The sequence below is a fragment of the Odontomachus brunneus genome, unplaced genomic scaffold (genome assembly GCF_010583005.1).
Source record: "Odontomachus brunneus isolate Ranch 3 - 2012 unplaced genomic scaffold, Obru_v1 Obru_scaffold_257, whole genome shotgun sequence".
In the NCBI taxonomy this organism is placed as follows: Eukaryota; Metazoa; Arthropoda; class Insecta; order Hymenoptera; family Formicidae; genus Odontomachus; species Odontomachus brunneus.
The window spans coordinates 362,004-377,799 of NW_022639707.1; the positions used below are offsets into that span (position 1 = coordinate 362,004).

The 15,796-nt window shown below is 49.3% G+C and overlaps 1 long non-coding RNA gene across 1 annotated transcript; it reads left to right on the forward strand.

The window, feature by feature from the left end:
• The first annotated feature begins 1,163 nt into the window (after nucleotides 1–1,163).
• LOC116852823 lies at nucleotides 1,164–13,056 on the forward strand. Its single transcript, XR_004379860.1, has 6 exons — nucleotides 1,164–10,692; nucleotides 11,049–11,362; nucleotides 11,510–11,645; nucleotides 11,774–11,951; nucleotides 12,240–12,363; nucleotides 12,438–13,056. It is a non-coding gene; the product is annotated as an uncharacterized LOC116852823 (long non-coding RNA).
• Nucleotides 13,057–15,796: the final 2,740 nt, after the last annotated feature.

Consider the following 15,796-nt stretch of genomic DNA (forward strand, 5'->3'; position numbering starts at 1 on the left):
TGTAAACAGAGTCGGATGGCCTCGGCGACCCGACTTCCCGAGTTGCCCGTCGCTCCCTCCATGTGGATGCTCCACCCAAACAGGAGGCATTGACGCGCCTGCTTCTTGGCCAAGTCAATGTCTCGGACTCGGCTAGGTGTCCCCTAGCCAGGTCCTCCCTCTCCCTACTAAGAAGCTCCTTGATACGCTTCTTGATACGATAATTTTCGGCGTGCATACACGCAAGGAATCCTAACGGGAGGAGATCAGCCAGGACCGTAGTGACCATACGCGACGCCGCCCTATAAGCCCGGGTCAGGCGGACAGCGATCCACCACTGCGCGCGGCGGACCAGCTAAGTTATTCGTTGGTTGTTCGCCACCTTGCCCGCCCAGACTGAGGCCTTGTAATGGGCCACGGAATGAACGACGCCGGCATACAGCCACCCCGCTCCCCTTTTTGGGCCGCCGAGGTTGGGCAGGAGGTTGTCTAAGGCACCCGCCATTCCACCCAACCTGGGGGCCAGAAGCTCAAAGTGCTTCCGGAACTCCCACGTACCATACAAGACACGTCTCAGATACTTGATTGTGATATCCGCTCACGGATACGTCGTCGATCCGGACCCGGACCCCTGGCGGCCACTCCTTTGGTTCATTATGCATGAACATGAGGCCCATCCTTTTTAGGGAATACACCATCTGATCCACCGCCAGGACCAGGGCGTCCTTCCAGCCCTTGCTTCTGGCTAGCATAAACGTATCGTCTGCGTAACAGATGACGGCAGCCGGGGGGAGGGCAAGACGGAGAACCTGTTTGTACGCGACGCTCCATAGCAAGAGGCGCAACACAGATCCCTGCGAAACGCCGCCATAGACCGCCCTTCCACATTGGAGTTTCGCTTTGTTGCGGAACTTCAGTGTTCCATCCCAAAAGCAGTCTCTTATTATGGCGACCAGAAGAGTGTATACCCTGAAGTAGGCCAACCTTTGAATTTGAGAGACTGACAGCTGTACCATTTGGTACAGTAACATTGTTTCTCTCTGTAGTCGCGGTGCGCTCGGGATCGCGCCAGAGATGTGGCTTCCGAACGGGATCGCTGAGCGTTATCTAGGAAGAGGAGAGTGTCGTGAGCGTGGAGCGTCAGGTAACTCAGTGGTTTAGAGCAGTCGCCCGGCAAGCGAAAGACCCGGGTTCGAATCCCAGCCTAGGACAGCGCTCTCGATATTTTTTTCTTTCTGGAACGAAAAAGATACGCAGATCTCGAACGCACGGCGTCCCGCCGCCACCTAGTATGCCCTCCTCCTTCTATGGTGCCGCATTACTCTGTGTTGAGTTTGGGACTACTTCGGGACAGATGCCGGACGAGGCGGGAATGGATCATTCTCTCAAATAACTCCGCCGCCTTGTCCAGTAGGCATATTGGCCTAAATGCGGAAGGGATTTTTCGCGCCTAACCCCCTTCCTTAAGAGGACCAGCTTGGCCTTCTTCCAAGGTCTGGGGAATACCGCAGTCCCTAAACAGGAGGTGAAGAGCCGCATTAGGCGGCCTTCCACCTCTCGAATGGCCAGGGCCCATACCGTGCTCGGGATGCCGTCTGGGCCCAGCCTTTTACCTTTGGCGCCGAGCCTCTTGACGGCTCCGGCCATCTCCATTCCGGTGACCCCGACGTCCTCCCCATCCGCATCTAAGGGAGGGACCTCATAGGGGGGTATATTGTTATCCCCACGCGGAAAGAGGGCCCCCACGATCTCATCAAGGAGGCCGAAGTCCGACTCCATTGGTAGGGGTGCTCACGGGCGCAAGCGCTTCATCACAGTGTGATAGGGGCGTCTCTACGGGTCCCTGTCGATGGTGGAGACCAGATTCTCCCAGGCACGGGCCTTGGTCGTAGTTATGGCTGCCTTGAGGGCTTCCCGCGTTTCGCGGTAGACCCCCCGGCGGACATCCGTCCTATCTCACCGGTCCGTGTCCCTCCTGGCATGAACGGCGGAGCATCTAAATTCGGCAATCTCCGCCGTCCATCAGAATACGGATCGGCGGGGGTGTGGCCGGGACCGAGGCATTGCGACATCGCACGTATCCACCATCATGCCCCAGATTACAGCCGCCTCTTCCTCGATGGCTTGACATGTCCTCCGGAGGGGGACCCGGCTTAATCCATAAGGCCGTCTTTAAGGCGGTCACCAGCAACTCGCAGTCGAACTTTGCGAGGGCCCATCTTCGCAGTCGGGCAGCCTCTTGGTCGCGCCTCAGTGTACCTTTTCCGAGGTGGCGACCAGTCGGACCTCGATGTAGCAATGGTTCAAAACGAGGTTCAGGTTTTTAACCTCGATCACCACTCTCCAACTCGTTACGAGCCGGGCTGCGGGGGGAGATGCCAACATGACATCTATCACCAACTGACCCCGCGGCCCGACAAAGGCGCTCCTTCGGCCCCTATTTAAGACACTGAGGCCGAAAGACGCGACCTATTCTTCCAAGTCTGTGCTCCCGGATGACCGAGGATCTCCACAACGGCGATTCTGCATTGAAGTCTCCGTGCACCAGGACCGGCCTGTGGAGGTGTCTGTTAGCCGGCGCAAAAACTCCTCAAAGTGGGTGCTGTTTTAGGAAGGTCGGGCGCAAACCCGGACCACGCCCAAGGCCCCCCATTCGACCGCGACATATCTCTTTTTGCTCTCCACCACGGAGAAGGGAAAGAAGTTTGCGCTCCAGAAGATCGCTATCGAGCACCCTCCAGACCGCAACGCCACCCGTTATGCATGGGCGATACCTCCGGGGATGTAGCAGGGCCCGGCGGCAGCCCCCAATCCCGCATCGGGCTTGTGGAGATATTGCAGGAACAAGTCCTGCGCTGCTTGAGCGCGATTAAGGTTGGCCTGGAGGAGTAGGGTAGCCATCGCAATCTGGCTCCCCGCTTTCCTCCTCCAGGCCCTGCCTTACTTTTGCCGCGACCGAGGACCCCTGTCGATCCGCGGCACTCCATTCCCTTTGGCATTGGTCTTTCGCGAACTCCTCTGTTTTTTCTGAGCAGGGTCCAGGACCTCGGATTGAGATTCATCTCCTTTTGACACGGGGGGAAGATCCCTTTCCTTTTTCTTCTCTGGGAGCTTGGGGGAGACGTGTTGGAGGACTTCCACCTTCTCCCTCCCTTATCCCCCTTCCCCTTTTTGCCTTCGGACACACGGGTTCGCCCACTCTGTGGCCATAGGGCTTGTGAGCGTCGCGACACACCGGATAGCTCACTGGTGCATTGCACGCGGCAGCCCTGCGACCGGCCGAACCGTAGTGGTAACGAAGACTATTGCGGTCGGTCTTGCCCTTGCACATAGCCCTGACATGGCCCTACTCTAGGCATCTAAAGCACTGAAGCGGGCGCCGTGCCAGTGCCTCTACGCGGACAGAGGACCATCCAACCCGGATGCGTGCTCTGTCCACGATTTTTCTGGCGATCACAAGGGGACACTATAACCACAGCGTCCTCGCATGGTCAGTGCTAGGTTTGACTTCAGTGGCCCTTATATCCCTGGACCCGCAGCCTCCGGCGACGGTCACCGCGGAGACGTCTTCAACAGCGACCGAATCGCCGAGGTCGCGGCCCGGTTGCTGGCCCTCCTCGCCGGATGCGCGTTTCGCACTCCGCGAGGAGTCCTTGTCAGCGAAGAAGGCCGACATTTTACCGGCCAGGACGTCCGCCTCGGCTTGTCCTTCGGAACTGGGGATCCCAAGCACTAGGGCGCCGGCGGCCATCCTGGTGCAGATCTCCCCTATCCCGATCTCCCTAAAGTCAATGTTGTCCCTCGCCCGCCGCACGATGTCCGCGTAGCTGCCTATTGGGCAGTTTACGGCTGGAGCAGCGGCACGAGGAACCCTAGGTATGGCCTTAACTGGCTTCCCGCCCTTGGCCTAGGAGCTCTTGTCCTTCTCCCTCCTGTTTTCCTCGGCCACCGGCTTTTGTTGCCACAGTTTCTGAGGATCGGGTTGAGGGGATTGCGTAGCCCCTCTTCCACCTTTTCTCTACCTTCTCCCCATCACACAGGATCAGGATTTGGACTCGGTAGCAGAGAAGAAATTGGAGGCACTTTCGGACCTTGGTCTGGTCCAGGACGTGGCGCCCTCTCCTCCGCAGGTGCATTGGGCGACACGCAGGAACGTGTCGCCCTGCCTGCTCTTTTTCTTTTTTTTCCTCCCCTTCCGGTCTTCCCCGCCGGGCTGATTTGGCGGAGGCGGAAGCGGGAGAAGATGGGGCGGGAGGCAGATTCCGCTTCTTGCAGCCATCTCCCGCCCCCATCTATCCTGTCCCCGCGCTCGGGATTCCCCCGATCCCGCGAAGATTGAAGTCGCGGCCGCTTGGGTGGGACCACCCCATGTCTCCCAAGATTTGAGGAACAAGAGCCTTCACCAAGACCTCTATTTCTTCTCTATCTCGCTCCGTCGTTCATCTGGAGGCCTGTCTCCGACAGGGAGGGGGTCGGTCCACTCCCGCGGCATTCACTGGTTCCTGTTTAGCGGCCGGGTCCTTTCGATTCTTATCGGTTTTTTCCGATCGATGGATTTCGCATTGTGGGTGTGGTGGTTGACGGGGGAGAGCGTTCTCTGCGCAATATTCTTTTTCACTTTCTTCTCGGAGATCCTCCCCACCTCTGCTAGAGAAAGCGATCGGCGACGGTCGATGTCCCCACTCTCCATCTCCACCCGTATCTTTTTCCTACTCTCAGAGGAGAAAGTGGACAACAGATTCTCTTGCCCCATCCCCCGACCTCTTCTTGGGGTTGAGAGTGCGGAAGAAAAAGACACTTTTTCTCGTTAAGGTAGGAGAAATGCGTTACGTATACCCGCGACCCTCGGGGAAAGATCGCGGGTTATATAGGACTCTCCTCCGCCTTATACGCGGAAGCATACCCATTAAAACCCCTGTCGGTCTCGTCCTCAGCGGCCATAATGGGAGCACCCCGGGAACCGTTTTTGCATTACTTCCGGGGTACTCTCGGCCTCCATTTGTCGGACTTTCCGGACCGGGGTTTTTTGTTTCCCGAACCGGTTCTTTACCTTATTACGACAAGAAGTGGGACCCTCTGTCTCGCCGCGCTCTCCCCTGGCTGTGGATTGGGTTAAGACGGGATCCTAATTTCCCGCTCGGACCCCGTCCCTCGTTGGCATCTTGACCGATTAGGGGGCGAAGTGAGGGCTTTGTGTGTACCTTTCTTCCCTTTTAGGGTCAGGACGCCGTAGCTGAGGGAGGGAGAGGCGACCTCTTTTGTGAAATCGTTCTCTCCTTCTGCGCCTTGCATATATATCGGCTGTGGGGGGACTCCGTCGCCGCCTATTGGCTACGGCGGCGTCGCATCTGCTTTCAGGAGTGTTGTTTCGCTAGGTGTTAAACTAGGTGTTAACACTTTGGCCCCCCATGGGGCCCCAGTTGCCTCCGGGAGGTCACCGAGCGTAGGGACCGTTACACAACAGGTCTTTATATCAACTCCCTACGCGTTTTCCCTCGATGCCGCATTTATGCGCGGGGAATGGAAAGACTTTTCTCTTCCTACGCCTCCCACTTATCTCTTCCTCAGTTTCGCTTTTTTGGCGCCTCTCTTCCTCTTTCCGCGACATGAAGTTATCGCAGAAGGAGGTGATAGCGGACCAAGTCTCCTTTCTCCATAACATGGTTTTGATAATGGCCAGGGGAGAGAGAGGTCTGCTCCCATCACGCCTGTTAGGACCCGACGCTGTTTCACCTAGGAGGGACACTTCTTCAGTGTGTGCTGCGCCGAGTCCACTGTGGCGTTGCAGTGATGGCAGCGGGTGGTGTACTCCTTTTTTATCCTCTGCAGGTACTCACCGAAACAGCCATACCCGGTGAGTACCTGCGTGGTTCGGAAGGATAACTTTCCCTTGGCTCTGCCTATCCATTCCAGTAGACAGGATTGGATGGTTTCGGCGACCCTACTTCTCGAGCGATCCGTCGCCTCTCCTAGGGACATTTGCCACATCTGGAGAAAATATTGACATACCGCCTTGCGCATATGCCCAATGGCCCTGACTAAGTTCTCACGATCTCCCCCTTGTAGGAGTTTCTTTGTACGCCTGCACGTCTTGGTGTGCACCCGAACAAGAAACCTTATTCGGGGAAGGCCCGCCAGAGCTGTGGCGGCCATATACGACGTGGTTTTATAAGCGCGGGTGAGACTGCAATCCAGCGATGTGACTGGTTAACCAGCGCTTTATGCGCTGGCTCACCGCCATCTCCCCCGCCCAGATACGTAACCCATAAAAGGCGACCGAGTGGACTACGTTGACATACAGCTACCGTGCTTTCTTTTTGGGGCTGTCGAGATTGGGCAAGAGGCCGCCTAGTGCGTTTGCTACCCTGCCCAATTTGGGAGCCAGGACCTCAAAGTGTCGCTCAAACCCCCAAGTGCCATGCAGGGTGAGTTCCAAGTATTCAGCTCGGGACCCATCATCACGAGAGTTTCTCTTGTCCGGACCTGGGCCCTCGATAAGTCCCTTCCTTGACCTGTCAGGTATGAACATAACATCGGTCTTTTGAGAGGCCACCTTGAGGTCTATCCTCAGTATGGAGCACACCATTTAATCCGATGCGAACTGCCCGAGGACTAGGACTTTGCTCCAATCCCTTCCCCCGGCCAGCATCAATGTCGTTTGCATAGCAGACGGTGGTACAGCAGGGGCGAAGAGCTGAACGAAGAATCTGATCGTACGCGATATTCCAGAATAAAGGCCCCAACACTGTCCCCTGCGGAACATCGCGATAGACCGCCCTTCTATACTGGAATTCCGCTTTGATGCGGAACTCCAGTTGCCTGCTCCGGAAGTAGTCCCTTACCAGATAGAGAGAAACCCAGTAGTATGTCTTCTCTATCCAGTCTCACGACGGCTTTCGAGAGGGAGTGCACGCGTAAAATTGCGTAAAATAGTCCTCCCCAGAAGTCGTATTGCTCCGGGTGGAACATCGGACTACTCTGGGACACGGGAAAAAAATAGACCTTTTTTTTCTTTGATAAGCCATCAGAAATGCTTTACGCATATCGACCCTCGGAGGAGGAGCGCGGGTTACGTGGGACTCCTCCCCAGGTGAACTCGGGGAGGTTCTACCCAATAAAATTGTGGCAGGATTCGTCTTCAGTGCTTATCAGAGACGCCCCTGGTACCGCCTGAATATTACTTTAGGGACGCCTCTTTGCGTAGTCCTTGAGGACCCATCCTCGGGCCGGGAGATGATTCGACCTGTCGTCCGACCTTCCTTTGACAGCGGCGTAGTGCGACCATAATATCACACCGCTTCCATTCCGGACCGCTACTGCAGGGAGGATGCACCGCCGTATACCTCTCCCCCCCAGCGGTCGGTGTGGGAGGGGAACCTGTTCGAAACAAGTGTTCGCCCTGGACTCAGGTCCCCCTGGCGCCGGCCGTGATGTTCAGCCGGCGTCGTGGGCCCCGATCGTGTTGGTCGGACCGGGGCCTTCACCGCCAGATTCCCCGGGAATGACCCCGGGATCTCTGTCGGCGGCGCCCTTCTCTTTGGCGCCAGGGAGGCAGCCCTCCGGGCGACTTACGGCCCTCTCCTATCCCGCCGCGTCATTGGGGGGCCCCCGCCTATGGCCGCCCCGCCAGCGGCCGTGTTTTGATCGCTGGCCTTCTTTCTCCACCTAGGGCGCATGCGGGACCACCCATGAGGCCGGCCTTCCTCGCGGCATACCGCGTAGGACGCTCTCTCCGTGCAATCCCTTGCGGTGTGCCCAGTTTGGTCACACCGGAAGCAATCCCGACTCCGGTTGGTAGGTCCAGAGCAGAATGCCCGGCCGTGTCCCCAACATTTGAAACACTGGGATGGGCGGTTGGGCAGGAACTCCGCTCCTATCGTTGTCCACCGCAGTGCCAATTTCCCTTCCTTAGCGACGGTCGAAACCGCTGTCAGAGGGAACTGCGTCCACGCTGCTTCCAAATCCCTTGGGTCCCACCGTATGAGGCGTAGGGGCCCAAACGAACCTCCTCCTCTTGGCAGCCTTTGTTTACCGCAAGGGTTGCCTTGACCTCCGAAGGCAGGACCGACTAATCTATCCCGACGAGCCGGATTTCACCTACCTTCGAAGGTCTGGAGATACTCGCCTCTGGCACCACTTCGCGGAGCTTTCTGGCGAGGGCCTCCGCATTGGCCTCCCTGTCCGGGTCGGCCAGTCCAATAAGAAGGTCGCCATCAGCAGTCTTCCTGACAAAAGCCGTCCATCCCCCTATCTTCTCCAGGGGGATGACTCCTTTCGTCCTCCTGAAAGTCTCCGCAAAGGTGAAGCCCCCCCCCCATCTCACCGCCACTACCGTCGTCTTCGGTAGTGACGGGATCGTTCCTGCTGACCGGTGGGAAGGAGCCATACGAGAGCGACAGATCGATGGACCACTCGACGGCGCTCCCCGAGCCTCCCCCGTCCCCGTTTTGTCTTCCAGAGACGGACCAGCTGGTCCGCCTCTGTTTCTTTTTTTTTCTCCTGGATGTCTTCCACTCCTCCTCCTCATGGGGGGTGGGGCATCCCCTTCAGGGACCACGTTCTTAATCCTAGGGAGGAGGGGGGGGCGATATCCCTGAGATGGAATGTCGCCCGGTCTCTCCTTTCCGGGGTGCCTTAGGAAAGGGTGACGTTGCTCTATCTTTCCTCTCCCTCCCTCTTTTTTCTTTTCCCTTTCCTCTCTCCTTCTCTATTACTTCCTTCAGCCAGGACACCTCGCCCATCAAGCGTGCCACCTCTTTCCTTAAGTGTTCCGCCCTGTTATCTATTTCCCTTCCTTTCCATTTTCATTCTCTTCTTTTCTCGTACAGTTTAGGCCTCCTTCAGTGGACGCCAGGAAAGCTTTCTTCATATCCACGAATTTTCGGACCCAGCTGCATACCTCCCTGTCTTTTCCCCCATGCTTCTACATTTTTTGCGAATTCCTCCGCCACTTGCCAGCTCTCCTCAATATACCTTTGCCTAGTCTTCCATCCAACTGATGATAGACCTCCTCCTTCTCCTCCTCTACATCATTCTCATCCCAGTCCAGAGCCTGATCCTTGCACTCGGTCTGGGCCTTGTCCTTTTCCTACTGCCTCTCCTTTTTCGTCTCCTTCTCTTTCCTTTCCTCGTCTTTCCTCTTCGCCTTCTTGGGTTGAGGGCATCCTATCTCATTCGGCTGCCGGAGCACCGACGTACAATGCTTAATGAGGATGGGATTTTCTCCGAGACGAGACGGCATCCCCGCCCGCCTCGGAGCGGAGGTCCCCCCCCCAATGATTTTTTTATCGAGGTTTACTCCTCTAGGCTGGCGGAAAAGCAGACCCTCTCCTAACAGCCTCAGCTGGCCGGGCATTTGTAGTCGGGGTTGCCTTTCCCTACCGGCAGTTAGGCCGAAGCCCTAACGGGGTTGCCGGGCCCCGCGCTGTAATGGTCGAGTTACCCGCACCGGGCGCGCTTCCCTTTCTCTAGTACTCCCGGGCGCAGCTGCCCATTCGGGAGGGCCTTTTAGTCGTCTCATACGACACGCAAGCCATAAGTTGGGGGTATTCTTATACTCCCCCACCCACACGAAAAGAACAGACCTTATATTTAGGACCATTATCACGAATTTCATACTGTTTTACTTAGTTATCAATAATTTAAGGGGGAAACCTCCTTTATCGGGTCAAAAAAATCGATATTTTGGAAATAGTCTTAATCGATTGTTAAACTATTCAAGAATATTCCCTGAAAATTTCAAGTCGATATCTGCAGTATTTACGAAGTTACGAAGTTAAAGCGGACGGGTCGGGTGACGAGTTCAGACGGGCCTAGCGATCCTCGGGCGGTCGCGTTTATACCTGCGTTTTCGGAGCGTGTTTATACCTGCGTTCGAAAAGTCCGTTGGTAGAAATTTTATCTGTCTTCCCTTTCAAACTTGTTTTGACCTACGATCAGTTCGCTTTCGTCTCTTGTCGAGTGAATACGTTGCTGAATGCAGCATGACTTCGTATCCGAAAGCGACACACGGGCAGTCCAGACGTTCAACGAGGCCTCGAAAAAGGAAATCTCCTTGGAGTAAAGATCAAGAAAATGAAGCCAAAGAAGAGGAAATTAGTAATACGAGTGCTTCCAGTAAAAAACTAAGCAGTATAATGTAATGTAATGTAATGTAATGTAATGTAATGTAATGTTTTTGACGCAGAAGTGAATAGGGCTCATGCGTATAAAATTATAGATTTTCTAAGCGTTTTTCAAACGCTGGCGCAACTGCTTATATGTCGAAAGTGCTTGAAAAATGTCGAATTTAGAGAATCGGGAATTCGTGGTTTCGGTTTTAAGATAGTTGTGTTGTGTTCTTGTGGCTCTACACAGATTGATTCTGGACCTCTTATAAATACCGGTTATGAAATTAACAGAAGAATAGTTTTTGTTATGAGACTTTTAGTCGTCTGCATTGCTGCGTATATTGCTGCATCGATATTTAACGAAGGCTACAATGCAGTGTTAATGATAATGAACAAATTGGATATCGAAATTGGGATCCAGGCACACAATTTTGCCATAACGAAGGACGAGAAGCGAATAAACAGACAGAACCGCCGAAGCTATAGCAGCTCAAAAGAGACAAGAACGGCTCGTAGGATGGAGATGATGGCTCAAAACGAGTTCTACGAGGAAGTGGAGGGGCTACTTTATGCAGCTGGAATCGCTGATTAGCGTGAGACTGCCGTAAGTTGTGAATATGTAGTATTTTTATGCATCTAAAACTTTAAACGCGTTTTTCTCGAAACACGTTTTTTCGATTTTGTGTACACGATTAAGAGAAATCTACTGAACCGATTTGGCTTTATGACCTCTCATTTTAAAGATAATTAAATTCTCTTCGATGTGACATTGTTTTTTGAAAAAAAATTTTTTTTATATTTTTTTCGTATTTTAAAGTCGATTTTTTTTAACGAAAAACGCACTTTCAATTTTAAACTGTGTAAAAACATGCAATTTCGACTTTTTCTTTAAAAAATCGAAATGTCACATAGAAGCTAGTATCATAAACATGACAAAAAATTTTGGTTTTTTTGTTTCAGATCAAAATTAAGGACGCTACAGTGTACACAGCGGAGACACTCCATAAGCAAAGCGATATTAATATGGCGTCCGTTTTTATAGTAAACATGTTTTTTTTTTGAAAAAATTCCTGTGTACTCTTTGATTGTGTATTAAATTGTCATAAAAATTTCAAAACGTTTCAAGTTATTATACCCGAGAAAAAAATTCGTGAAAATCATGTATTTTTCGACCGTGTAAAGGAGGTTTCCCCCTTAATGTGGCACAAGACGAATTTCAAAATTATGGATATTTGGACAGTTATGTGGATGAGTTAAATGCAGAAAATATTGATGTAAGTGTAAATTATCATTAGTTTAGTGTAGAGTTAGGTTAAATATGTCACTAAATGACAATTTTTGTTTAACAATAGTTATTTTATAAATAAATACTATTTAAATTTTTATTTTAAATAAATAAATTTTATGTATAAAATTTTCAGCCTGATAATGATCCCAAAGTGTTCGAAGAAATATTAATATTAGAGGTACAAGAAAGACCATATTTATTGGACCATAGATTAAATATCCAAATAAGAGTTATGAAGTATGAACATTATACGAAAAGCTTGGAAAGAAGTAAGTCAAGCCCTTAGTATGTATATTTAAAGAGATATTTGATTTATATTTTATTTACTATAAGTTCTTATACATTGCTGCATTTATCATTTAATATATTATAATTAATATTATTTCTCCTTACAAAGATACAGATCCACACATTTGCCAAAAAAAATGGAAAAATTTACAAGATACATTTCTGAGGAAATATAAAGAGGAGAATAGTTATATTGCAAGTGGTAGTGCAGCTGCAAACAAACTTATGACCAATTGGAAATATTAGAAACAAATGCAGTTTTTAAAAAGTACTACACAACATAGAAGGTAAACAAAAAATTTTGAAAGACACTACCCATGTAGCAAGGTGACATCTAAAGACGTCATCTTGCTACCTGGGTAGTTTGTTGAAATAATTATCATTCCTCTATCCATAAACAATTATCATTCTCTATGCATTTTATTTTATATGTACAATTCATTATTTGGCCACATTTCTTAGTCACACTCTATATTTTATAGGAATTATATGATAAATGCACGATTTAGAACAAAAAATAGTTAACATATTTATGTAGACACCTATAGAAAGAATATTTTCGTTAATCTTTTTAGGACGTTCAGTATATATAAATGGTTAAAGATGTAGATGAAAAATCACTTGAATTTTGTCTAAGAAAGAATGTAGACGCACAACAGATATGGATAAAAGGCAGAACTTCCCCATCATTACAAACAAGTAACAGAGACTTATATTTATTTTTATTTTAACGTAATCTGAGACGTATTACAATGTTACTTTTACTATTTTAGTTCCCACAGCTACTCGGAGTAGAAATAAATCTACTAGTAAATCTACATTGCTGTCACAACCACCGACATAAAATTGCGCAACATAATATTTCTTATTTACAGTCAACATCGCCACTCTTCATCGTCTTCTGTGATATATAGTACAATAAAAAGAAAAAAATTTGAAGAAACTATTAATACTATTTCTAAATCTAAAAACTCATGGTGACGAGACATTTCGTCTTGTCACGACGACCCGACCGAACAGCAGTCGGGTCGTCTAACAGGCGCGAAGCGCCAAATAAATAAAACATATGCCGCCGCCGAATCGCGACGCCGCCGGATATTCCCTCGCGTGGGGGAACGGCGTACGCACCGAAAGCGCACAGCGACGAGTATATAAGCGCCGCACGATAAGGATAAAGCACTAGTCCTGAGGCGAGCGTACTCATCCGCAGTACGATCACCATTCCTACCTCCTCGCTGGCTCACACCAGCATCCTGACCCCCGACCAGGAAGGTGCGCTAATCACCTGGACGGACACCCGCTCTCTGGTAGGCACGGAACCCGAAGTGGCGCGCTCACCGCCTTGGTCAAGCGCTCCTGACCTCCCTGTCGACCAGAGAAGTAGGTATAGTAGGCGGGTTATAACCCATGGTCTTCTGAGGGGGGGTGAGGGACGGGGGGGTACCGCGGGCGGGGAGTATGACGTTGGGGGTATGACGTCAGGGGTATGACGTCAGAGGGGGGGTATGACGTCACCGCGGAGGGGGGGGTATCATCGGTCGGTAATTGGGGGGGATATACCGATGTTACCGGCGGTCGGTAATTTTTACCGATATTACATAACATTTAATTACATGATTTTTACCAACATATAATTATACAATACCGATAGTACCGACGATCGGTAATATATTACCGATATTATATACCAACATTTAATTTTTTTACCAATATTTAATTTTTTACCAACATATATTTACATAATTTTTACCAGAATATTTACATAATACCAACGATCGGTAATTTATTACCGATATTATATACCAAAATCTAATTTTTTTAATCAGCACATATATATTTTTACATAATTTTTACTGTCATATTTACATAATATTGATGATCGGTAATTACCGATATTATATAATTTTTTCTATCTGCTTTCGATAAATCATTTTACCGATCTGCGGCGGTTTTCGCGGCGCTTTTTTTCGCGACGGTTTCCGCGGCGGATTTTGCGGCGGTTATGCGCCGCCCGCGCCGTCCGCGCATTTTGCAGCGTGACTTTTTAGTCACAGCTGCAAACTCTAATATTCTGCAAACGTATGCATTCGACAATTAGCCAAGAAAAAGAACGTGACACATGATATTCTTATTATTAATGAGCACGTACACTGTGTCCCCGCGACAAGTTTTTGCGTGTTATACATCACTCGCTGCGCTCCACAAAAAGATCGAATAACATTTTAAGACTATTTGTGGTGTATCGAGAAAATAGGGAAAAAAGGAGTAATACAAATAAGCAGCAGATCTTGGGATTAAAATTTATATATTTTGAAAGTGTTACATGTACAGATTATTTGTTCAATACTTCATACATAATATTATTCATTGCGCACCCCAATAGCTCGCAATCGATGAGTGAACCACCCTCAAAGTCCCCGCTATTGCGTATCGTCGATATAGCATTATCCGTTTCGGTAATATTCTTCTCTCGAAGAATTTTTACAAAATTTCTAAATTTTGTATTAACAATGTGTGTATTTTCATATAACCATGAGTACATATGGTCAATGCAATGCTCGAGAGTAAACAAATGTTTCACTGTAGCTGGTTGCAAGTACATGCAGTTACCGGATAATGTGAGTTTTAAAAGTTTCTTGCCGTACATTGTGCACCATTCCACCGCCAAATCGTGAATCCATAGCGGAGAGGATGACACCTCGGTTGTTTGCAAAAGTTTTAAAATATCTTCACGTTTTGCCATCAATCCTCCGAGTGTAAGGCCAATTGATTGCCACGATTGTCACTGAGGACTAGTTGCACTGTGGATACCAGTTCTACGCTCCCAATCTCCAAGTACTTAAAAGACGTTGACGTCAAGGCATATCTTCGCCCTAAAATACGGGCTGTACAACGAGATTGCGATACACTGTAAAAACATAAATAATTTAACGCGGTTGCAATACACAATTAAAGATAAATGATTCACAAGAAGATAATTATTGAGACTTACCTTTTTTTCTCGTACGGTGGAGCATCATCTTGCACGGGTACGTAATAGTTCATACGTTTTCCTTCAACACTGTGCATTCTTCTCAAAATAATAATTGTCCACTAAATGTCTTTGTTGCGACTGAAGCAACGAGTGACTAAGAACCGCTTTAAATACATTTCAAAATTCCTCCCCACCAACCGAAAGCAGTGCATAATAATAATAATATAAATGAGACTCACCTAATTTTCATCTACATCTACTGTACAAATATATTTTATCAAATCATTCAACAAATCTCTGATACGGCGCCGTAGATAACCAATTGAATACTCATATATCGATTGAGTGTTTCGCGCCATACTGCATCATCGAAAAAATCGATTTCCGATATTTATATCAAAAGTGCAGTCCAAAAGTATTCATGTAAGATCTCTCTCTTTTATGCGTCACAATGCAGCATTTTTGTGCTGACACATCGATTTGCAGTCGACAGTTAGATGCGCAGAAAATGTGAAACATGATATTATTATTACAAATGAACACGTGCGACAGTAAGATTCGCAGAAAATGTGAAACAAGATACTATTACGAAGGTCATAGAAGTATACATATTTTGCACATTTGCAATCCCTCCTAAACGAGACACATTTTTGTTAGAAAGAGATGGAGATATACTGATGATATATATATATGTTCAGAGTCGTACTATGCCAATATGCATAGCAGCATTTGTAAATCTAGTGTGCACTTCGTAAAAGAAATGGAAGATTTTGCGCAAATCGAGCGAGAATTGCGGGAGCAGTCGACTCGACTGAGTTCGCGAGACGAATACGACGCGTGGGTGCAAAAGTGTAACAAGTGCCTCGAGTTGTTGGAAGAACATAGTCGGGCTAAACGACCGCGATTATCGATCGGTATTAGACAGTCATTGATTGCTCGAATCGCGCAACTCGAGGGGTTAAAAAATACGTTGCGCACACGTTTCGTTCACGCGGGTGCAGGACACAATACGAGAGATGCAGGACTCGTTTGGCGCGAGATCGATACCGCGTTCGATAACCGCATACTAACCGGAATTGTCACAACGCGAATCACATCGAACCTCGCTAATTTCTCGAGGATGCAAAGAATATGGTGCTCGAGCGCATACGGGATGCA